General features: G+C 45.4%; 1 protein-coding gene across 2 annotated transcripts in view; it reads right to left on the bottom strand.

The window, feature by feature from the left end:
• The window catches only part of SLC38A4 (solute carrier family 38 member 4), a 186,603-nt gene extending 168,719 nt beyond the window's left edge, over positions 1 to 17,884 (bottom strand). Inside the window, exon 1 of one of the 2 annotated variants that reach the window (XM_029616423.1) lies at positions 17,768 to 17,884. The gene's annotated coding sequence lies outside the window, so the exon portion shown is untranslated. Of the gene's footprint in view, positions 1 to 16,901; positions 17,017 to 17,767 lie in introns of those variants that run through there. The other variant, XM_029616424.1, reaches the window with a different exon arrangement.
• Between the last annotated feature and the right edge of the window lie 5,201 nt (positions 17,885 to 23,085).

Raw genomic sequence — 23,085 nt, forward strand, 5'->3', positions numbered from 1 at the left:
GTCTCTTTTTTGTTTAATTCATGGACCACCAAAACAAATGAAGGGCTCCCATGAATGAGATAATATTTTTTGACTCCTTTTTTCATGTTTCCCATTGATGTCTATAGCAACAATTCTTGCCTGTGTGACCTCACAGCCTTATCAGAGTAGAAGCTGGATAAGTTGGCAAGAAAGCCACACAGAGGATCAATCGTAATGCAGCAACTTTTTAACTTACCTAGAGCTGCTATCTGGATCAAGTGACCTACGCTCACTGTAAACTGAGCATGTGCAAGAAGCTCTGATTTCCTCTCTAGGAGTTTGATAGAGAAGGACATGTTTGGAAAAGCCGTCTCAGAATAAAAAAAAATAAGTTAGCAACTTTTGGATTTGGCATTGTAAAGGCTGCTTCTGATCTTCTCTGTGCTGCAGTGTTCTCTCTCACTGTACCAGAAAGACAGATGCAGTGGGACTGTTTCTTTTTTGATTTTGCTCTTCAGTGGGGGAGGGTCAGGGTAGAACACTGTGTGGAGATTGTAGCAGTGCTAGTGAATTTTTTGTCTCTGTCTGGACACTGAAGTGAGGATACTTACCAGGCTGCCAGTCTTTTAACATTTTTTGTGTGTGGATTGGAAAAGCAGTCAGTCAGCAGTGAGTGCACACAGTATACACATACATTGTGTGTGTGTGTGTGTGTGTGTGAGAGAGAGACAGAGTTCTCTATTCTGTGAGTGGGGGTACAGTTACAGTATCAATAAATATTATAATATTAAAACCCCCAGTAGGCAGTACCCTTCAACAAATTTCATCATGTCAGGAAAAGGGAGATGAAGGAATTGCATGCTTGGCAGCTTTGGCAGGGGCAGCAAAATTGATGCAAAGCAGGCCCAGCCTAGTAGCCACAATAAAAAAGCCAGTCCTGCCTCTAAATTGAACAGACACATTTTAGGTACAGAATGGCAGGAGAGGAAGGCAGCTGAAGGCAGAAGCTATCGAAAATTGGAGAGCATGTGCCACTATCTCCTGTTCCTCTCCCTCTTATTTTGGAGGAAAAAGGCCAGAGAACCATCTAAGGCTGACAGTTGCAGGACAGGGTATGGACTGAGGCAGCAGAAGTGCATCAGCCAATAGCAGCAGCACACTTGTCTACACTGGCTACTGTTTCTGAGGCAATGGAGGCAATATTTTTAATAACAGATTGCAAGGAAGAATCTTATCTGATATTCCTTGAATCAGAAATTGAAGAGCTAGTAGCTGAAAACAACTTGGGAAGATTAGTCAGAAGCATTTTAGTTTCTGACTAATGGGTACTTGCCAGGTTCTTGTGGCCTGGATTGGCCACTGTTGGAAACAGGATGCTGGGCTTGATGGACCCTTGGTCTGACCCAGTATGGCATTTTCTTATGTTTCTTATGTAATGTACAGATTGGGGGGGGGGGGGGGGGGGGGGGGGGGGGGGGGAGAATGATGATACTGACAGCGATGAGAGAAACTCCCATGAAGAGCAGGCAGTGCAGATAGAGAATATGAGTGATGCTCGTTGCATTTTTCCTCGGGTACTTCCCTCAACCTTAACTCCAGTGCCAGCATCAGCCTCCAAAGATGTAGGAGAAGACATCTCTGATCTGAAGAGACTTTAAAGTGAGTAAGGACCAGTGGCGTAGCCATGGGTGGGCCTGGGTGGGCAGGTGCCCACCCAACTTAGACCCAGGCCCACCCAACTGGCACCGGAACTGCAAGGCTGTCGCGGGATCCCATCCCTGCAACAGCGAACAAGAGAACCCACGCCTCGCGCGCCATCACGGCACACATGGGGAAGCGCTGCTGCGGCCGTATGGCCAACCGATCTTCCTGTTCGGGGGGGGGGGAGTGGAAGCGCCGCGCGCAGCTTCCGCTTCCTCCCCCAATGCAGGAAGATCAGCTGCCTCTCCTGCTGCCACCGGACTCCTGCTATCTTCGGGCGTCGGGCCGTATGGCCCGCCGATCTTCCTGCTTGGGGGGGGGGGGGAGGGAGGAAGCGGACGTTGTGCGCTGCGCTTCCGCTCCCCCCCCCCCGACAGGAAGTTCGGCGGCTCATACCGCCCGACGCCCGAAGATAGCAGGAGTCCGGTGGCAGCAGGAGAGGCAGCTGATCTTCCTGCTCTGGGGGAGAAAGCGGAAGCTGTGCACGTGCTTGAATGTGTATGTGTGGATGAGAATGGGAGTGTGTGTGGGTGAAAACTGGAGCCTGGGTGTGTATGTGGGTGAGAATGGAAGCTTGAATATGTGGGTGAATGGGAGCTCGAATGTGTGTATGTGTGGTTGAGAATGGGAGCCTGGGTTTGTGGGTGGGTGAGAATGGGAGCTTGAATGTGTGTATATATGGGTGAGAATGAGAGCCTGGGTTTGTGTGGGTGGGTGAGAATGGAAGCTTGAATATGTGGATAAGAATGGGTGCTTGAATGTGTGTATGTGTGGGTGAGAATAGGACCTTAAATGTGTATATGTATGGATGAGAATGGGAGCTTGAATATGTGTGGGTGAGACTGGGAGCATGGGTTTGTGGGTGAGAATGGGAGTCTGGGTTTATGTGTGTGGGTGAGAATGGGTGCCTGGATGTGCGTCTGTGTGTGCATAAGAATATAAGCCTGGGGAGGGGTGAGAAAGTGAGAACTTGTATGTGTGTCTGCAGAGAATGTGAGCTTGGGGGGGGGGGGGGGAGAGCAAGTGAGAGTGACAGCTTCAGTGTGTGAGAGGGAGTCTGTGAGAGAAAGCGTGTATGTGTGTGTGTGTGTGGAAGGGAAGAAGACAGTAATAGAAGAAAGACAGTAATAGAAGAAAGACACTGAAAAGGAATTAGGAAATGAGCTATAAGGGAAAAAGAGACCAGGACCAACTGATTAGAAAAATACAAAGATCAGACAACAAAGGTAAAAATATATATCTATATTTTGAGATGTTAGCAATTTAAATATAAGCAACACAACCGCTCTCTCAAAATTTATGGACAGGTAGGAGCCGTGTATAAAATCGTAATAATAAGAAGGCTAAAGTACCACAAATCACCGTGAATTATGTTTGTATCATTAAGTAAACCTCATACTTAGGCATAGATGTGAATGCTATGCTGCATAATTTGGCATTATTTATCAGTAAAAAAACAACTAGTAGACCTGCATGTCTACAGCCCACCCATGTTAACCTTGTGCCCACCCAAAAAATCAATTCTGGCTACGCCACTGGTAAGGACCAGAGTCTTTCTCGGTGGGGCATCTTACAAACACTGTAATATAGCATCACCTGCAGAAGCAGCACCCACTAGCACTGGCATCAGGGGAGGGTGACAATACTAGCCTGGGGATCCCTTTTGCCACTCAAAGTAAAAGCCAGAGGAAAGGGGTTGAAAAGGGGAAGACTTTTCCCCAAGCTGATCACATGGCCCCTTCCAGCAGTCAGGTGGCAGGCCAGCAAGCTCCTGTCATGTGTTCAAAGTGGCAACCACCATAGAGGCAATGGGATGTTGAACCTTAGCACTATGATGGGTCAAGAGGTAGGCAGCATTTAAAGTAGTAAGGAGGAGCATCAGGGAAATGATTGCTCTGGATGACCAGCCCCTGCAGATAGTGGAAAATGCTGGCTTTATGCATCTGCTGCATGTGCTAGCTCCCAACTACAAATGCCCACCCTGTACAAGAAGTTGCACCTAGGCGCAGGTGGCTAAGAAAAAGGGGAGTAACATGCATTTCACTAGTGATATCTGGACCAGTGTGAATGCCACACATTCTTAGCTCTCTCAGCATGCTGGTGGGGACCTGGCTGAGCAGGGGCAGGTAGCAGCTCTAGTGGTTGACTGAGCATCAGGGTGCAGGTGGGCTGTGCTGTAAGCCTAGGTGATGGATTGCCCGTATACCATGTGCAATATCCTATCAGCCATAAAGATGCTGGAAGGCTGGTAGATAGACCAGAGAGGCAGGAGCCTTCAGGCAGGTTTACTTCTGATGGATCATGGTGCAAATATGTCAATGGTAGTTGAAGATGGAGGCTTTTGTGGTATCCATTGCTTTTCACACTTGCTGCACCTGGCAGTGAAGGAAGTCCTGGGGCTGGGGCACAAGGACCATGGAAATTCTATCCAGAAGGACCTGAGAGAGAATCAGGAAAATAGAGAGTCATTTCCATCAAAGCTTGAAGGGTGGGCAGCTTCTCCATGAGAAGCAGGAAGAACCTGAGATTTCTCATGAGCATCTGATTCAAGATGTTGTCACCCACTTGAACTCTACCTATATAATGCTGTTATTCAAGTATCCGATGGAACCATAACGGATTTTATGAGCCATTCAGTGTCACTGTACTGGCCACATGTACATATCACGTGCATGACTTGATCTTTACAGTTTGATAGAAGCATATACTACTGGTAGGATCAACCACATTCCTCCTACTGAGACAGGCATCTCCCACTCCAGCTGTCATCTTGGTGCTTTCCAAATCCCCTTCCTCTACGGTACTTGCCAACTTTTGGTCTTGCCCTAGCCATCCATTGCTTTACATACTTGATGCACCACTCCTCGGGCCCTTCATGCCACTCTAGGTACTGCTCAGCCCCTCCGGATGACTTTGGCTTTTGATGCCATTCTTCTTCTTCCTATCTCAGCCCTCAAGGTACATCTGGGCTTTTCTCTGCTATTCTTCTTGCTGAGTTGCTCTGCTTAAACCATCTCTGATTAAGCAGTGTCACTGCTGCTGCTGCTGCCGGTGCTGTAAGCCAGTCTTGGTACCTTTAGGATGCTTCCTCTGCTGCTCCAGTTGTCTTCTTGGTACTTTCCAAATCCCCTTCCTTTAATAAACTTGCTAACTCGGTCGTGCCCTGGCCATGCATTGCTTTGCTTGCTTGCTGCATCACTCTTCAGACTCTTGATAGAATTCTTCCTCCCACCTCAGCCCTTGAGGTGCACCTTGGGGTTTTTTTTTGTTTCAGCTATTCTTCTTGCTGAGCTGCTCTGCGTCTAGGGTTTTACTTTTTAATAAATTGCCAGTGCCACTGCTGCTGCAGCCTCTCAGAGCCAATCTTCGTACCTTCGAGTGCTTCCTCCGCAGCTACGTCTGGCTTCTTGATGCTTTCCAAACCTCTTTCCCTATGGTACTTGTTGACTCTTGGTCTTTCCTTCACAATCTTGTGCTTTAGACAGACCTTACCCACCCAGTTACCTTTAATGGTTTCATGCCCTCTTGCACAGTTTCTTCAAACTTTGTTCCATTGCATTTCTTGAAATTACTGCTCTCATCCTGTACTCAGTCTTTGCTGGATTACACCACAGCAAGAGGCAAGGGCTGCTGAAGTGTAGCACCCAGAACCAGGACCATGCTCCTCAATGATTATTGCTTCTGACTCACAGGATATTAAACAGCTACTGGCTAAAGAGCATTAGATGCCTCTAGTCAGTAGCCTCTTAACCTCCAGTGAAGACCAACTCCAAGCCTAAACAGCCAGCTTTTTCACCTAATGATGACATATGGAAATTACATCAGGCCTCCTCTAGGGATTTCCTCTGGCTTCTTCATGCCTAGTCTTTTTTTTTTTACCAATTTGGTTGGTGCCCTTTGCCTTTCTGATGGAACTGCTTTGCACCTCTCATGATGGTCTGGGATCTTCATGCCACTCTTTCTCTTTCTTTGACTATCACTGCTTTGTGGGTTTTTATGCCTTTTTTGCTGCTTTGCTCTCCTTTCATGGGGTCTTGAGTGATTCACGGCATACTTGGTGCCACTTTGGCCCTCTCATAGAGCATTGGGAGATTCATGCAACTGTTGCTAGTGCCCTTTTCCACATTTTTGCAGCTTTGGGGTGATCTGGCTCCTCTTGCTGCTGTTTTTGTTCCTCTGATGGTGCTTTGGAGATCTCCTGTCACTGCTGGCACCGTTATACCCCATTGAGGTCCTTGGTCTCTTCATGCCATTTTTGAATCCACTTGGCATAGTCTTGATGTGTCAGCATGCTTTCATCCTTCTGATGGAGTCTACCCATCATTTTCATTAGAAATGATTAGAAAATCCCAATTTGGAAGCCTAAAATAGTCTGCATTGCTTCCCCCATTGAATGACTACATTGGTAAATGAATGAATGAATGAATTAAACAAACAAACGGCATTTTTTTTTGTTTGAAACAAACCTAATGAATGAACCACAACAAATGTTTTGACTCTACACATGCCTATAAAACAAGGCACATATCCAGACCTGAATTTGTTAATAGGTACATTAGGCCTGTACCTAGGGTGGCAAAAATCTGGGGGCAGCAGCCAGACTGAAGAATTGCTAGCTTTAAGGTGTGCTGAATCTCACTCAGCAGAGAACAGCTCTCTGCTTCCTTACCCAACTGCAGAGAACAGGAGGGGAAGTGAGCCTGGAGCAGACAGCAAATGCATATTATTTTGGGGAGATTAGGAGGGCTGAATGGAGAGCTGGGAGATGAGCTGAGAGATGAGTGAGGATCAGCTGGGGTACTTGTTTTTGAGAACGAGAGAGGGGATCAGAAGTGGCAGTGTGTGTGTGTGTTTGAAAGAAGGTATTGATGCCAGGTGTATTTGTTTATATATATACCAGATTGAGTGGGAGATTAGAAAGGGGATGCAAGGGGTGACAGGTCCAAAGCACAATAGGGACACCTCCTTCCCCCCACCAAATTAAAATCCTTCTTCCCATGACTTCAGATTCTATCCCCCAGATCCAGGAACTTTCCTTATTTATTTAGTTATTTATTTATTTATTTGCTTAAATGTATTTATTTGCAGCTTATTTCTTTCTTTTATTGCTTGAATTTATTTATTGCCTACCTCTGAGGCTCTAAACAATTTACAATTTCAACTTACATACAGGCTGATACAGTACAGTGCGCTCTGGCGGAGCACACTGTTAGCCCGCGTTTGGCTGCACGATTTCGGCGTGCTATTTTTACCCCTTATACAGTAAGGGGTAATAACGTGTCGAAAACGCATGGCCAACCCCCCCAAAACTAATAGCACCAGCAACATGCAAATGCATGTTGATGGCCCTATTAGTTATTCCCGCGCCATACAGAAAGTAAAATGTGCGACCAAGCCACACATTTTACTTTCAGAAATTAACACCTGCCCAAAGGCTGGCGTTAATTTCGGCCGGCACTGGGAAAGTGTACAGAAAAGCAGTAAAAACTGCTTTTCTGTACACCCTCCGACTTAATATCATAGCGATATTAAGTCGGAGGCCCCAAAAGAAAAAAAAAATTAAAAATCGGCCCGCAGATCAGAAGAAGGACACTCAATTTTGACAGTGTCCATTTTCCGAACCTGTAGCTGTCAGCGGGTTCGAGAACCAATGCCGGTAAAAATGAGCATCGGCTGTCAAACCCGCTGACATCCGCCGCTTCTGTCAAAAAGGAGGCGCTAGGGACGCGCTAGTGTCCCTAGCGCCTCCTTTTACCGTGGGCCCTCATTTGCATGTTGTTCCCTCCTGAATCGCATGCACAGGAGAGTGGCCTGTGTGTGCATCGGGAGAGTGGGCGCTCGCCGTCTCTCCTGCGACTTTTACTGAATCGGCCTGCAAATCAAGTAAAATACGAACAATACAATTGTTGTGGGAGTCTCAGTTTAGTGGACCCTTGGGCCAACCCGCTGGAGACTAGGAAGAGATGGACAATGTCTCTGATGAACAGCGGACTGGGAGGCAGATGTTCAGGCAGGACGTAGATGCTCTTCACCCTGGAAGCTGGTGCTCCCCCGGGAGGAGCCCGTAGGAGCGCAAACGCTGGGACTTAGGTGGCTTCACCCTTGGAAGCCGAAGCCCCCCCCGGGGGGAGCCTGTAGGGGCCCGGCCGCTGGGACTTAGGTGGGTTGTGGATCAGGACAGGTAACTGGAACCAGACTAAGACAGTAGTGATACTATAACTGGGTACGGGTTTTGGAACCAGGCAGGAAATGTAGCAAGACTCGGGTACTGGAACCAGGCAGGAACTGTAGCAGGACTCGGGTACTGGAACCAGGCAGGAACCAAGCAGGTACTGTAGCAGGAACGGAGCGACGTAGCCAAGCAGGTCACTCCGGGGCGCAAAGCAACAGGAAACCAGAATGCTAACCCGTTGCAAGGCAAAGGCTGGATGGCCGTGGCCAGCTTATCAAGGCCGCGGCGTCTGACGTCAGGAATTGGGCGGAGTCAGTACTGGCGGGAAACGGGCTACAAAGGCGCCCAGGTGGCGCGCGTGCGCCTAGGAACAGGGCGTCCACCAGAACCTTCACGGCGGCGCTGCCCCAGCGGGGACACCGCCAAACAGGCCGCAAGCCAGGACTCTGGAGGCGGGAGCAAGTCCGGGAATCAAGAGGTAAGGGCCTGGCCGCGGTACTCGCGGCCAGGACCACAACAACAATGACTAAAACTTTACCACTGTAAAATGTAATTTCCTTCCTTTCTACCTCTCCCTTCTCCCATTTCCTGGAATCCCCCCAACCCCCAATCCCAGATCCTCCATCCTCTAATCCACCTCCTACCTCGTTTCCTTCCTCTTCCCCATCACTGATTTCCAACTATCCTCATACCCAGTCATCTTTGTCTCTCCTTTCCCCATCCCTTGTCCTCTCACCCTCTCCTTCTCCTCTTCTGATCTCTGACATCTCCTACCTATGCAAACACTCAAGTTCCCTTTTCTTCATGAAATAAAAGCAAAATAAATTCTAAGGATACAAGCAAGGTTGGAAAAATACTTTTATACTGTAATATAAAAAAATATATATTTGCCAATGTGTTACAGAATTTTCTAATTCCTGCTTCAGGAAACCGAGGGTCTGTGCATTAGATCTCCTACTTCCTATTGTCTGACCTTCTGGGGAGGAGCTGGGGGGCCAGATCACCAACAGTGCCTAGGGGTGCAAAAACCTAAGGGGTAGAATTTAAAAGATGCCAGCGCGTGCACGTTATAAAATCCGTGGACCGTGCGGGGCGCAGGCAATGAGATCAGGCTGACTGCCGGCGCGGACTTCCCCGGCGCAGCAGCAAATGGCCGCTGTACCGGCCGCCTCCAGCCCCCACCCCTCTCCGCCCCTTTCCTTGGGTCCGGCACTTCTGCGCGTAACAGGAGTTCCACGCGGGGCCAGGCCCAGCCCCAGCCCCGATCATAACCCCCGTTTTTTTACGCGCGCAGCATTTTTTAAATCTACCCATAAACCTATCACTATACCTATCCCTGAAAATACAAAAGTATGCACATTGTTTCAATCCTCGCCCTAACCCAACCCTCAGGAATGCCTCCCCCAATTGTGGGTACCAGCACATGGACAGTAGAACTTTGTGTACACCTGCACCCATGCACACACCCCCATCTGTACACAGGGAAGGCAATTTTCAAATAGGCCATTCCTGTGGACAAAGCACTATTTTACTGGCAGGAAAGGCTCTGTAGTGAAAACCACTCTTATTTTTTAAGTTACCACTCTAATCACCTAACTCCTCCCAATGGGACTTCTTATGGATTTTATTTACATTCCTTATTTATTTATTTTTTATTATTGTTAGTGCACCATGACAAGGGGGGTCCAATGCAAGTCCACTTGAAATTTAATTCTGAACAATCCTCCTTTTAACATTATTCTTAAAATTTGTTCCAAGTCTCCTCTGATTTCTGGGGAGCGACTTTCAGGCTGTTTACACTCTGCACTTGCCTTTTACCCACAGACTCTATATGAATTCTCAAAGTACGTGCATTCTTTTGCTTTGATAATTATCCTGGCACAAAAATGTACACACAATTACACCTGTGATATTACCATGAGAATTTATGCATGTACTTTCTAAAATAAAAATGTAGGGGGTGGATTTTAAAAGGGTTACTCGCATAAGTTATGCACGTAACCCTTAAAAAAAAAAAAACCCTGCGTGCGCCGAGCCTATTTTGCATAGGCTCGGCGGCGCACGCAAGCCCCGGGACGCGCGTAAGTGCGGGGCTTTGCTAGGGGGCGTGTCAGGGGCGGCGCAACATTCGGGGCATTCTGGGGGGCGTTCTGCCGGCCCGGGGGCATTCCGGGGGGCGTGGCTGAGGCCTCCGGACTAGCCCCCGGGTTGGGTGATGGCGCGCCAGCGGGCCACTGGCGCGCGCGAGTTATGCCTGCCTCCAGCAGGCGTAACTTTTGCAATAAAGGTAGGGGGGAGGTTTAGATAGGGCTGGGGGGGGGGGGGGGTAAGGAAGGGGAAGGTGGGGGGAGGGGGAACAGAGGCAGGCTGCCGATTTTGGGCAGCCTTGCGCGCGCCGACCCCGGATTTTAATGGATACGCCAGGCTATGCGCGTAACTATTAAAATCCGGCGTACTTTTGTTTGCGTCTGGTGCGCGAACAAAAGTACGCGTGGGCGTACTTTTATAAAATCTACCCCTATATGTGTAAGTCTTGAACCCACCCAGACTCCACCCTCCTGGGATGCCTCACCCAGACTGTGTATAATATATGTATACAGTGTATGCATGTGTATATGTAACTTTATGTACATATCAATTCCACAGTTTTTTAAAGGGCCATTTCTCTGTTCATAAAGCACTTCTATACCCTCCCTATGTCTGTTTACTAATAATTCAGAATCTTCACTGATCCCTGTTAAATCAAAACCAGGGACTTTTAAACCCCCAACTGCCTAAACAATGGTTATCTATTGGCACAACTTGATTGCATGTCTGCATACATTAATATTGACAGCTAAAATGTGAACCTCCCACATTCATAGATTTTAATTGTGTCTTTGGACTAACTAAACAGACTAGATCAATCTCTTCCAAACGCTTTAAAACCATAAATGTTTCTTTGCATTAAACTTCACAAGGATGCCTGCCCTTGGGGCTTGATCCTCCATGGTCAGAGAAACTGGTTTCCCTATGCATGAGAAATCGTTACCTTTCTTTCATTATTCCATCTTTATCACTGCTTCCGACAACCATAAGTTTAGCTTCCTCGGAATGCGTGACTGCTTGGAATATGGGCCTCCTGGTTTCAGCTTTATTATCCCACAAGTGGTTGCTAAATAATTGCTTTTATTTTTGAACCCCCATTTGTTCATCCTTGCTCTGCAGAGCTACTGCCCATTAAGAGGGTAATTTTAAAACTACCCGCATTACCGAGTCCATGGATAATTTTTACCCAAGGTTTTTGAACCAATTTTCAAGGGAAAACTGCATGCGTACTTTTCCTTTTAAAATTGCTTAAGTAAAACTAGCCACATACATTTACACCTGCTATTTTGTGCAGGTACATTTTCAGATTGAAAAAAAATGCACAAAGGTTTGAAATTTCAAAAGTAAGTGCATGATTTCAAACCCCGCCCCAGCCCCTGCTCCAGGAATACCTCCCCCTCCTGCAGGTAAAAATACAAATGCAATTTCTCATTGCACATACTTTTATTTGCATATAGAGTGGAAATTTTCAAAAAGCCCATTCTTGCGTGTAAAGCACTGGTTTACCCATGGACATAGCTTGAAAATTACCCTCCCTGCTGTAAAACTTAATAGATTCCTCTTGTTAACATATCCCTGATATGGCCCACTCAGATTATCTTAAACTTCTTCTATACCATTTTGCATTATAATTGCTTTCTTACCAGTTTAGTCTTTCATTCATTTATTATGTCGAAATGAAATTTTTAACCAGTTTAGCAAACAGCTAGTTCTATTTGTATACAAAGTTTTATATACTGCACTCTCCAAAAGAATTGTTCAAGATGGTTCACAAGGTTACATTCACATTATAAAATAACATAAAACCATAAAATTAAATATCACATTAAAAAATATAAAATAACTTACACATGTTGTTTCTTACTCTGCAACCTATTATATTTATAATGAGAGATATGAGAGTCATTAAGGGCCTGATTTTCAAAAGCATTTACACACTTAAAAATGGGTTTTATGTGTGTAAATTCAGTTTACCAGTGAAAGTGGGCTTTATAAAATTGCTACAATATATGCTATTGAATTGTCCATAGGATTTACCTAAGTGCACTTTACGTGGGTAAATGGCTTTTGAAAATTACTACAATAGCAGTTACATTTGCCCATGTAAATCCTTTTAAAAATTACCCCCATGTGTGAGTGCTATAAGATGACAAGAAGAAATTCTCACTATTTGGGATCTATGTCAAATGCCTTTTTAAATAAATAGATCTTTAAATTTCTTTTAATTGAGATACATGTGTATATACATACCCCAGTGCAATACTTTCTTAATAAATACCATCAATGAGGTCCATATTCAGTAAACTGGGTAGCAGACAAGTTAAACAGCTAAAGTTAGCCAGATAACTTGTCCGGTATATTCAGTGGAATAAACGTCCCACTGAAATCACTTGCCTATAGTTATCCAGCTACATATAGCCAGCCAGCATTTGAATGTGGCCAGTTAGGCCTAAAGTTATTCAGCCTTGTATGGGCGGATAACTGTCTACTTAACTGGATATTACCAAAGATATCTGGTTAAGTAGCACTCTTAAAAAACAAAACAAAAAAACCCCCCAAAGTCACAGGCCTTCTGTTACGTGGGGGTTTTTCGTGTGCCCTTGGGCCTCGGCCCGACCCCAGACAAATCTAGGACTGAACCGAGGGTTGGCAGCATGTCCCAGCATGGCGGAGACAAGGTCTTACCCTCTGCCGGACCTGCATGCTCCCGGAGCCAACAAGATGATGTTGGTTGATGAACAGTCCTCCGACTGTTCCCAGCCCTTTTGGACCTGCCACTGCGGGATCAGCATGGAGCAGCAGGCTGGACTGAGGATGAGGGCAGATGGAGGCCTTGCGACACAAAGACGTGGAGACACTGGAAGTGGATAAGGATTGTGGAAGACTCTCGACGTGACGAGGAACTTGGAAGACTGAAGACGAGACGAGAAGCTGGGAAGGTTAGACATTGGCACTGTCTCTCAGGGCGCCCTACTCAGCCCACTTTCAAGGGCGGACCCAACGGGCTGGTCGCGGACCACCCTGTCCTACTGCGCGCCCTACACAGCCTGAGGAGGCTGGTCACGGATCACTCGGAGAGCGGGACGAGTGCAGGAAGGAATCCAGCCGAGGCGAGACTCCAATGATGGAGCCGGTGTCATCCAGAGAACCACAGGATCTGGCAGGTCAGGAAGGCTCAGGAGCGCAGGACATGAATCCAGCTGCAGGCAACTCCACTGACGGAGACGAGTCACCCGGAGAACCATGGAGCTGGCAGGACAAGAAGGCTCAAGAGCACAGGAGAACTTGGAAAGCACTGGAGAAGAACATCAGGACACCTGGAACATCAGGAAGCGAGACATTGGGAAACGAGACATCAGGAGACCTGGATGAGGACCTCAGGAGATGAAGACAGGTACAAGAAGCAGACGAGACATGGAGCTCCAACGATGAACGAGAAGGACCTGATGGAGCGCTGGAAGGCAGAGACTTCCAGGAGCGAAGTAACTCCGATGCAAGGCAAAGGGGGAATGCAGGAGCAGCCCTTTTATAGGGCTGATACAGGAAACATTGCTTAGGTGGGGCCCAGGGCATATCTGGCCGTGGGCCCTTTAAATCTTGCAAGGAGGCACGGCTGCGCGCCTAAAGACAGGAACAGGAAGCTATGCAGGACCGTGAACAGCGGCCCTGCACCAACGTCGCCGCTGAGAAGCAGCGGCCCTGCACCAACGTCGCCGCTGAGGAGCAGGCCCTGACGTCGGCAGCGGCTCCTGCCGCTGCGGGAGGACCCGGGGGCGGCTCCGGCTGCCAGACAAGCCCGGGGACTGCGGCCTCCAGCCGCGAAGATGGCGAAGAAGTCTGCGGCTCCGGCCGCGGTGAAGAGAGCACGAAGGGCGGCCTCTGGGCCGCAGGAGGCAAAACTGAGTCCGCGGCTCCTGCCACGCAGAAGGCCCGACGACGGTGGCTCCCGGCCGCATCGGGAAGCAACAAGGTGAGGAGCCTGCTCGCGGGGGAAGCCTGCGGGCAGGATTCATAACACCTTCTGTCCCAGTTCCCACCCCACCCCACCACTACCACAAACATTCAAACCCATCCACTTGCCAGGACCCCCTCCCTTGTTATTTGTCTAAAATAAATAGTTCTTGGACCTCCTCCTCCTTTCCCCATCCATCCCCACTAAAGGTGCCATAAATATGGCCTTCTTTCACCTCCAAACAACCCTTCTCCACATTTATCACGATCATCCCCTGAAGCCCTCCCACCCACCTGGTACCTTAGTCACGGCCCCCCTTTTCAAACTCAAGAGATCCTGGGCACTTCCAGCATTACTTAGGTAATAACACTGTAAGTGTCAGCAGACATTGAACATGTACATTGATAAGAGAATGCTTCCAGAGCTATTATCTGAGTAACGGTGGAAGCGCCCGAGATCACATTGAACTGTGATCTTGTGATTGAGAAGGGGGCCGCGAATGAGATAAAAGGTAGGCATGAGGCCTTCGGGGGAGGGCATCTGTGTGTGTGTGTGTGTGGGGTTGTTTAGTGGGGCAAGAAGGTCATATTTTTGGTGTCTTTATTGGGGAAGGGAGGGGAGAGGGATGGATGGTTGGGCCCAGCTGGCACCAAAAAATATTTATTTTAGACAATTCACAAAATGTGGTGGGGGGGAGGTGGTCGGGTAGTGGTCATGACTAGTGGATGGGTTTGAAAGTTTGTTGAGGTGGAGGGTGAGAATCAAGACAGGAGGCTCATGCCTGTGTTTCTTCTAAGGAGTGTTACTTAACTGGATATCTTTGAAGATATCTGGTTAACTAGCTAGTTATCTGGCCACACAGGGTGGCTACCTTTAGGCCTGCTCTGAAGCAGCTCTAAAATTATCTGGCTATCTTAGCTGGATATATCTCAAATTCAGCTAAGTTAGCCAGAAAACTAACCCCCTTCTTGGAATGCCTCTTTTTTATCCAACTAAATTTTAGTTGGATAATAGTTGGATAATTGGCTGAATATGGCAAAACTTGTCATTTAGGGTGGGATTTTCTAATGACGCACAGCTCTATGAATCGCGTGGTGCAGGGGGGTGGGGGGCCTGCGATAGCCGGCAGCGATCGCACCTCTGCGGTGCGATTGCTGCCGGCTTTCACACCCAATAGTGCCATCGTAAAAGGTGGTGCTATTGGGCGTGAAATTGGAAGCGAAAAGGCTCCTTACCTTTTGCTGTCCGCGCTGTCTTCGCGGTGTCCGCCCCGGTGCCACCCCAATTCCTTCCCTTCTGATGGCTACTCCTCCCCGATCTAGCTATCGCATGCGCTAGCTTTAGAAAATAACACCCTTAGGTAGATAACTTGTGAGTTATCCATAAATGGATTTTGAATATTGACCTCTAAATGTATAATTACATCCATCCTCATATATATATATATCTATATATATCTATATATATATCTATATATATATATATATATATATGTGTGTGTATGTATGTATGTAACAAACATACCACACTCTTATTCCTAAATACTAAATCCATAAGAACATATGACTTGCCGTACTAGATCAGACCAGAGGTCCATCAAGCCCAATATCTTATTTATGATAGTGGCCAAGCCAGGTCACAAGTACCTGGAAGGATCCCAAGGGGTATATATTCCAAGCTGCTTATCCCAAGAATAAGCAGTGGATTTCTGCAACTCTACCTTAATAATGGTTAATGGACTTTTCCTCCAGGAACTTTTTCAAATCTTTGACACAGCTACTCTAATTGCTCTCACCACATCCTCTTGCAATGAATTCCAGAGCTTAGTAATGTGTTGAGGAAAAATATTTTCTCTTATTAGTTTTAAATGTATTACCCAGTGACTTCATTGTATGTCCCCTGTTCTTTATACCTTATGATAGTGCTAGTAGTCAAATGGGCATTATTTATTTATTTATTTATTTATTATTTTCTTAGTCATCTTAGATCTGAGCTGATTGGTAAAAAGCACACTCGAATATCTAACAAATGTTTCTTATATGGTTTAGTTTCAGTTTGGGTCATGTCTTTCTATGGGTAAATAAAGCAATACTCAACATATATTACAAAACATAATAAAAAAATACAAAAATCATTAAATCATATAAATAATCAATAGACATTTCATATATATAAACTTTAATTACATCAATATATAATTCCCATATATCAAGATAGAGAGAGAGACACTCTCTATACAGTGTCAGTCTGACACTCTCTATATATGTACCACTGTAGAGGGGCACTTTGAATCGGGGTGGGTTTCAGAAGGTTCGTGGTTAGGGGGTGGTGGTGTTACAGAAACATTCTGAGATATTCATAGTAAAACTGACATCACTGAAGATTTTAAGGAATTATAATGGTTGAAAAATATGAATCAGCGTGTGAAGTGAAAAACAGCACAGGTGCGATAAATTAATCGCACCTTGCGGAAATGGGCTATGCGAAGCAAGAGCAGGGTAACTAGTCTAATCACACTTTTTTTTTTTTTTTAAATCACAGGTGCTATTTCCGCTATATTTATAGCATTTTGATAAAATCTAGGGGTAACTTTGTCCCAGGAATGCCTCCACTCAGCCTGGGTAAATCTAGGTGCAAAGATGACATACGCGCATAAGTTTACCCTCATATTGGGCCGGCAATTTTGTAAAAGGCCAACCCTGTGCATAAAGCACTGTTATATGCACAGAGGTTCCTTTGAAAACTACCTTCCTAATTCAAAACGTAATTTTTCAGATTTATATACTATACATTTCTTGGCTCTCCAGCATGGCATTTGAAAAAAGAAAATACTAATGAAACCCTATAATAGAAAAACTCCTCAATTGTCTCCAGCTTTGCATTTGAAAGCCTAAAATCATGAGGAGAGGAGGTATATCCCCTCCTCAAAGCCTGTTTTCTACATTGCCCAGTTAAATTATAAAGCTACAACAGCAAACTATCGCAGTAAACAATGCCTCTGGTAAGATTCACTGTCATCGCACAGACCTGCCTTCCCACTTTCGCTTCCTCCCCTGCCGCTGGTCACTCAGTTGGTCATCCTTTTGGTGTTCTAATCTTTTCAGCAGGAGCCTTGAGATCAGTCAAAAACTCCACTTTCCTCTGCCTTTGAAAGTTCTTCCTGCAGTCAAGGGAAGGCGATCCTGAGCGGAGTCACTTAGCCATAGTTCGCCGTTCAGATTTCAATGTGTCATTTTGCAGCAGTCACACGGTTTAATGTCCCGAAATACCAAGACCTGTTGCAAAAACTTGGCAGCATTTTGGAAATGTTACAGCGCATTGCTCCATCAAACTTCAAATATCTGCTAAATTCAACTCCCTGTAAGGATAACACTTTCTTCTACCGGCTGTCCTTTCTGCCAAGATATGTAGCAAGAAATTTAAGCGGTTAGATTAAACTCTTCCTATGAATCAGCTAGTAACGATTCCATTATCTGATAGCCACCTGATAAAAGCAGTGATTTTCATCCCGCAGCTCATTTTCCAAAGGAAAACAACCCCATTGGGAATTTTTGTTTCCCTTACCCTCCTTTAAACTCCGGATCCCCAGTACAGGAGTAATTACACAGCCAGGGCTTCCTAAGCACTATTAACTGATAAGTGGGAACACACACACACAGGCACCAGCCCAAGAGCAGGATCCCCGGCTTTCTGTCTATCAGTCCAATTTGTTTAATTGTTAATGCTTATACAGTCCAGCGATACTGTGTGTTACTCTTTAAGCAGGAAGTGTTAAATATCATCCTGGAAACCAGCTGCCCAGCCTCACATTTAGAATGCAATCGCTCATCTAGTGCCAACGGAACACAGTGCATTAAAATGTAACGATTACTTTCAAAGATTGGTTCACCCACCTTCCACAACTCCTTCCACAGTCAAAACTGCAAGCCAGGAAAGTGCAGGACGCGCCGGAGGATCAGTAAGTGTGGCGCGAGACCCTTTCCTTTCTTTCTTTCTTCTTCTTCTTTTTTTTTTTTTTTTAAATGTGTGTTGGAAAGAGTGGAAATTTCCAGCATATGAGAGGGGACAGATCCCCCAGCATCACATTTCATCCAGAGCAGACCCTCCCTTTCCCTGAAGCTACCAATCAGCGGTTCAGCAGCCATAAATATAATGAAATGTCAACAGCAAGCATCCTTTCAGGTGAACTCATATGTAGCCATCCCAAGAAAGACACAGCTAGAACAAAATACAAGAATGTGAATAAGGATACTGGGAAAATGAACAATTCTGCCTTTGGGAGGACGTTGCACTTGATCATTCCCTGTGCTATGCATCAATACAGGCTGAATGCAAAGATCGAAAATAAAACACACAATATAATTTGTGTGGTGCACATGGTAGGAAAGGCTCACTTGCACTCACTGGGACAGGGAGAATGACATATTATTACAGTAAAGCTCTGAAGGAAGCACAAGAAATATGAGAACAGCAGAGCTAATGGCAAAGCCAACATTTTGGCTCAGAAGGTACAGGTATAATAAATGAAGCATTAGATGTCATAGGTTTTGAAGTGCGTCCCTTACTTCGAAATACGTGATAAGCGAGAACTCGTTAAAACATAAACTTGAGCATAACTGAGAATCTGAACTGTTAAGAAAGGTAAAACTCGGGGTGTGAGACACCGGTGAAGCAAAAGACTCAAACCAAGTAAACCTGAGCCTTTTAGGGAAAAATGAGTCCAAAACTGAATTAAGTCACAGCTTACATTGCTACCTAGAAATTGCAATGGAAACCAGTAGGGATGTGCAAGGAATCCTTTTTCTGTTCGGTTTGTTATTTTGATTTGGTTGCCGTTCTTTATTTATTTTGTTTGTATTGGTTTCCTAAGTTCGTTTGCTTCTTTCATGATGTTGCTTCATTAAAGTCAACGTGGGAAGCAGTGCATCCTTCTTTTGGACTCTAACACTGGGGTTTTCTATCCAAGTCAGTGAAATTTGTGGACAGGCATCATCAGCAAAAGGTGGAGAAAAGTGGCACCAAAAAAAGGGGCAAACGGCACCAACAACACCATCACAAGCCGCCCAAGGCATTAAAAGAAGAGTAAGGCAACACCAACCCTGGCATGAACACCTCAAGGCACAGAGAGAGGGAAAAAGCAGCATAAACAATGTCATTTTAGCAGCTTAGGGTACGGAAAAAAAGAGGTAAATGCACAGCAGCTGTGGCATAAAGATCTCAAGGCACTAAAAGAGGGGCAAAACAGTGCAAACCATAGCATGAAGATCCCCAGGGCACCAAAAGAGGAGCAAGGGGCACCAACGGCAATCACATATATACACCCCAAGGCACCGAGAGAGGGGAAAAGCAGAAGAGATAGTGGCGTTAAGACCCCCACGGTTCCTGATGAGGGGAAAGCAGCTCAGATAGTGGCATAAAGTAAGGTTTAAGGCTGCAAGCACAATGGCATGAACCTGAAGATGAATTTTGAAAGTGTTATGCACGTAAAAATGAGCATATACACGTATAAGTAGCATTTACTTGCATCCATACTATTTTATAAACCCCAAACCTACGCATGTATTTTTGCTTTCATGTGCACAAAAGGGTGGCCTAAGGGCATTCTGGGGTGAGTTGCTATTTTAAAACACATGTGGATCTGCCAACTTACTCATGTAATTTTACACCTGCAATTATCTTGCATAAGTGATGATGTTAAATGTTTTTATTGTGCACTGTTGGTTGGGTGGGAGGTCTGAGTGAACTGTGGAGTGGTCATGAACTGGTGGAATCATTGATAAAACTGATCATTTCACTTATGTACACATGTTTTAAATTATACTAAATTCTGTGCATAAATCCCGATTACATGAATATGTCTTACTTTATTTTTGCACGTAAAATATACGTGTGTGTATATTTTTAAGATAGGAAAAGTACACATATTGAATGCATTAAAATACTTTCAATGTATTGAATGTATTTGTGCTTAAGCATACATACACATTATGGAATATGCGTATGATATGTGCGGGTTAGAATAATACTATGGTAAACCTGCGTGTGACCGTATACGCGGGTATATATGCCACCTTATGCAGTTGTTTGAAAGTTATCCTCTGAGTGAGTGTAAAGCATCAACAGTATTTTTAACACCCCAGGGCACAGAGTGCAGAATTAGGCTGCAAAAAAGTGTAGCATCAACATCGCCAAACACAGAGGAGATGATTTTCAAAAAGATTAAAAGAAAAAACGTGAGATTTGGCTTTTCAAAAAAGCGTTTCCTTAAAGAGCTGCAGCACACTCACTGACTCTCGTTGCTGCCGGGCCCTTGCCAGAATGTTCTAAGATTCCCTAGTCACTGACTCTCGTTGCTGCATGGTCCTCTCTCGAATATTGTATGATCCCCTAGCATCATGTTATAATGGTCTTTAGCATCATGTTAATCTCTTATACCATTCCCGTGTTCCCTTACTCCTCCCCCCCATCCTCCCCCCTCTCTGGCACCCTTCCTTGCCTACCCCCTCTCTCCATACCCCCCACCCCCCTTCCCTACCCCTTCACCCGGTCTCCCACCCCCGGCACCCCGTTCCAGGTACCCCTGCCCTGTGCTCCCTCTCCCTGCTCTCATCCCTGCTTAAGGTTTAAGTAATCGTGTTTAGCCCTTGACTTCATGTATCTCGCTTTTGTTTTTTACCACAGTTATTTTTTTGTCCATAGCGGAAGTAAAGTTACATGTGCACGTGCGCATGTAAATACTTACGCGCTGGTTTCATTCATATTTCCTGGAAATCCCATGCCCCGCCCAAACCAGGCCTGTGCCCCACCCCTTTTTCAGAAAAATATTTTTATGCACATAGAGGGAGACAGGCACGTAAGTGGGTGCCTTGTAAAATCCACACGGCGCGCACGCCCCAGAACGCGACTATTTCCTGGTTTTGGTGCACACAGGAGTTTTAAAATCTACCTGTTCATGACAGGTCAGATACCAAGAAGCATGGCATCCCCACAGCAAATGTGCTCGCCTAATAGAGGGGCAGAGCAGAAGGAGCAAGCAGAGCGGCCACAGTGGCCCAGCAACCTATCAAGGCGGAAGCAGAAGTCAGGCAGGGCATGAAGAGCAAGCCAGGCAGCTGGCGGCAGGAGGCAGCAGCAGCAAGGCTCCAAGATTCCTGTATCCAGAGAGGTGCAGGGAAGGGGGGGAGAGGGTTTTTTTTTCCTTTTTAATATTTTTTTTATTTTTGGGGGTTGTGACAATACCAATAGGAAAAATGCTGAGGATATAGACCCCCTAGGAGTGTGCAGCGTTCTCTATCCTCACCATGGGCCCACTGATTTCTTTCTTCCTTATTTAAAGTTGACTCCAGGTGTGAGAGAGGGTCACCTTGACAAGGAAATTATTTTATGAGAATTCTTCTTAATGTTAGGAATATTTCATTGCTGATAACGCAGGGTATCCAGCCATGCAAACACACATTTCGCTTATTCACAAAGAAGTCAATATTCAAAAGCCATTTGGACGGATAACTCACAAGGTATCCGTCTAAATTGCGAATGTGGCATATTCAGCCATTTATCCAGCTAAATTATAAGTAGTTATCTGGCTATAATTTAGCCAGATAAAAAAAAAAGAGGCATTTCAGGGGCATTTCAGGAAGGAGTTTAGTTATCTGGAATATCGGGTAATCCGGATAGGTTAGCCGGATAACTTTAGACTTGCTTCTGGCCTTGTCTGGCCGGATAACATGCTACTTAACTGGATATCTTTAAAGATATCAGGCTAAGTAGCGCTGTGATTAACAAAAAGCAAAAATAAATAAGTGGGTCAGCAGGCCAGCCCCTTCCTCCCCCCAAAATATCATATCAAGGCCTTGTCAGGCCATGCCCTCCTAATCCCCCAAATGCTTAAAATGTCTCTGAGACACCCCTCATCCCAGTATTTTTATTTTTTATTTTTTGGATAACTGTTTATTGAACAGTATTCACCATGCTGCCCCCTCTCACCTACCCGCAATCATTTAAAGATCGTTGCGTTCCCCCCCACCCTTCTTTCTATTGCTTACTCTCTTAGAGGAGCGTGGATGTGCCAGGAGCAGTAAGGAGGGTCCCTTCCTCCAGCAAACAGCTAGAAGGTATTGGGTGGGGCGGGGGGAATCAGGAGGGTCAGGTAACTTGTCCATTAAATGGCGTATTGAATATTAGCCTCTAAGAGTTTGCAAAGAGTTACAGTTTCTAACTCAATTTACCACCATGGGATTTACCTCCAAGCTGTTCAGCTTGTTTGTGAGTCCCCTGTGTAGAGCAATATCAAAGGCCTTACTGAAATCCAAATAAGCTACATCCAGCATTCTCCTTGATCTAATTCCCTAATCACCCAGAAAAATAAATCTGACAATTCTGATTGTTTTCTTTGGATGATTAGGGAATTCAACTGTGGGAGAGCACTAGATGTGGCCTATTTACATTTCAATAAGGCCTTTGACACCATTTCACATAGGAGGCTCATAAACAAGTTAGACAGCATGTGGGTGAGTGCCGTGGTGGTAAACTTTCTTAGAAGCTGTGAGTGAGAGATGACAGAAGGCAGTGGCAAACAGTTCATTCTGAGGAGATGAGTGTGGCCAGTGGGGTGCCACAGGTACTGGTCTAGGGGCTGATTCTATTCAATATATATATATATATATTTTTTTATAAATAATATGCATTAGAACAAGTTACCTAAGGAGGTGATAGAACCTTTATCAATTGAAGTTCAAAAGGCAAATTAAAGACTTGTTTAGGATAGTAGAAGGGAAGTAAGATGGTTCTACAATATTGCAAAGGAACAGCAAGGTATGGTGAAGTTGATATTTAGCATAGTTAGCTGAATAAGTTCAGACTTGTCCAGCTAAGTGACAGTGTTTGAATTTCAGCCATGTTTAGTAGCTGCTTCTTAACCAGATAACTATTTATCCAGCTAAATAGTTATCTGTTTAAATGGTGGGGGAGACGGGGTCATGCTGGGGCATGACTACATATCCAGTTAACTTAAATAAGTGGCAATATTCAGACTTAACTAGCTAAGTTGGCCAGATGAATTAAACCTGCTATTGAACAGGTCTAAAGTTAGCCAGATATACTTATATTCAGCTAACTCTAAGTTATCTGGATGTGTTCAGCCACCACACCACTGAATATCCTGGCTAAGTTATCTGGATATGTTTATCTGGCTATCTTTCATAGGCCAGATAAT

The sequence above is a fragment of the Rhinatrema bivittatum genome, chromosome 9 (genome assembly GCF_901001135.1).
Source record: "Rhinatrema bivittatum chromosome 9, aRhiBiv1.1, whole genome shotgun sequence".
In the NCBI taxonomy this organism is placed as follows: domain Eukaryota; kingdom Metazoa; phylum Chordata; class Amphibia; order Gymnophiona; family Rhinatrematidae; genus Rhinatrema; species Rhinatrema bivittatum.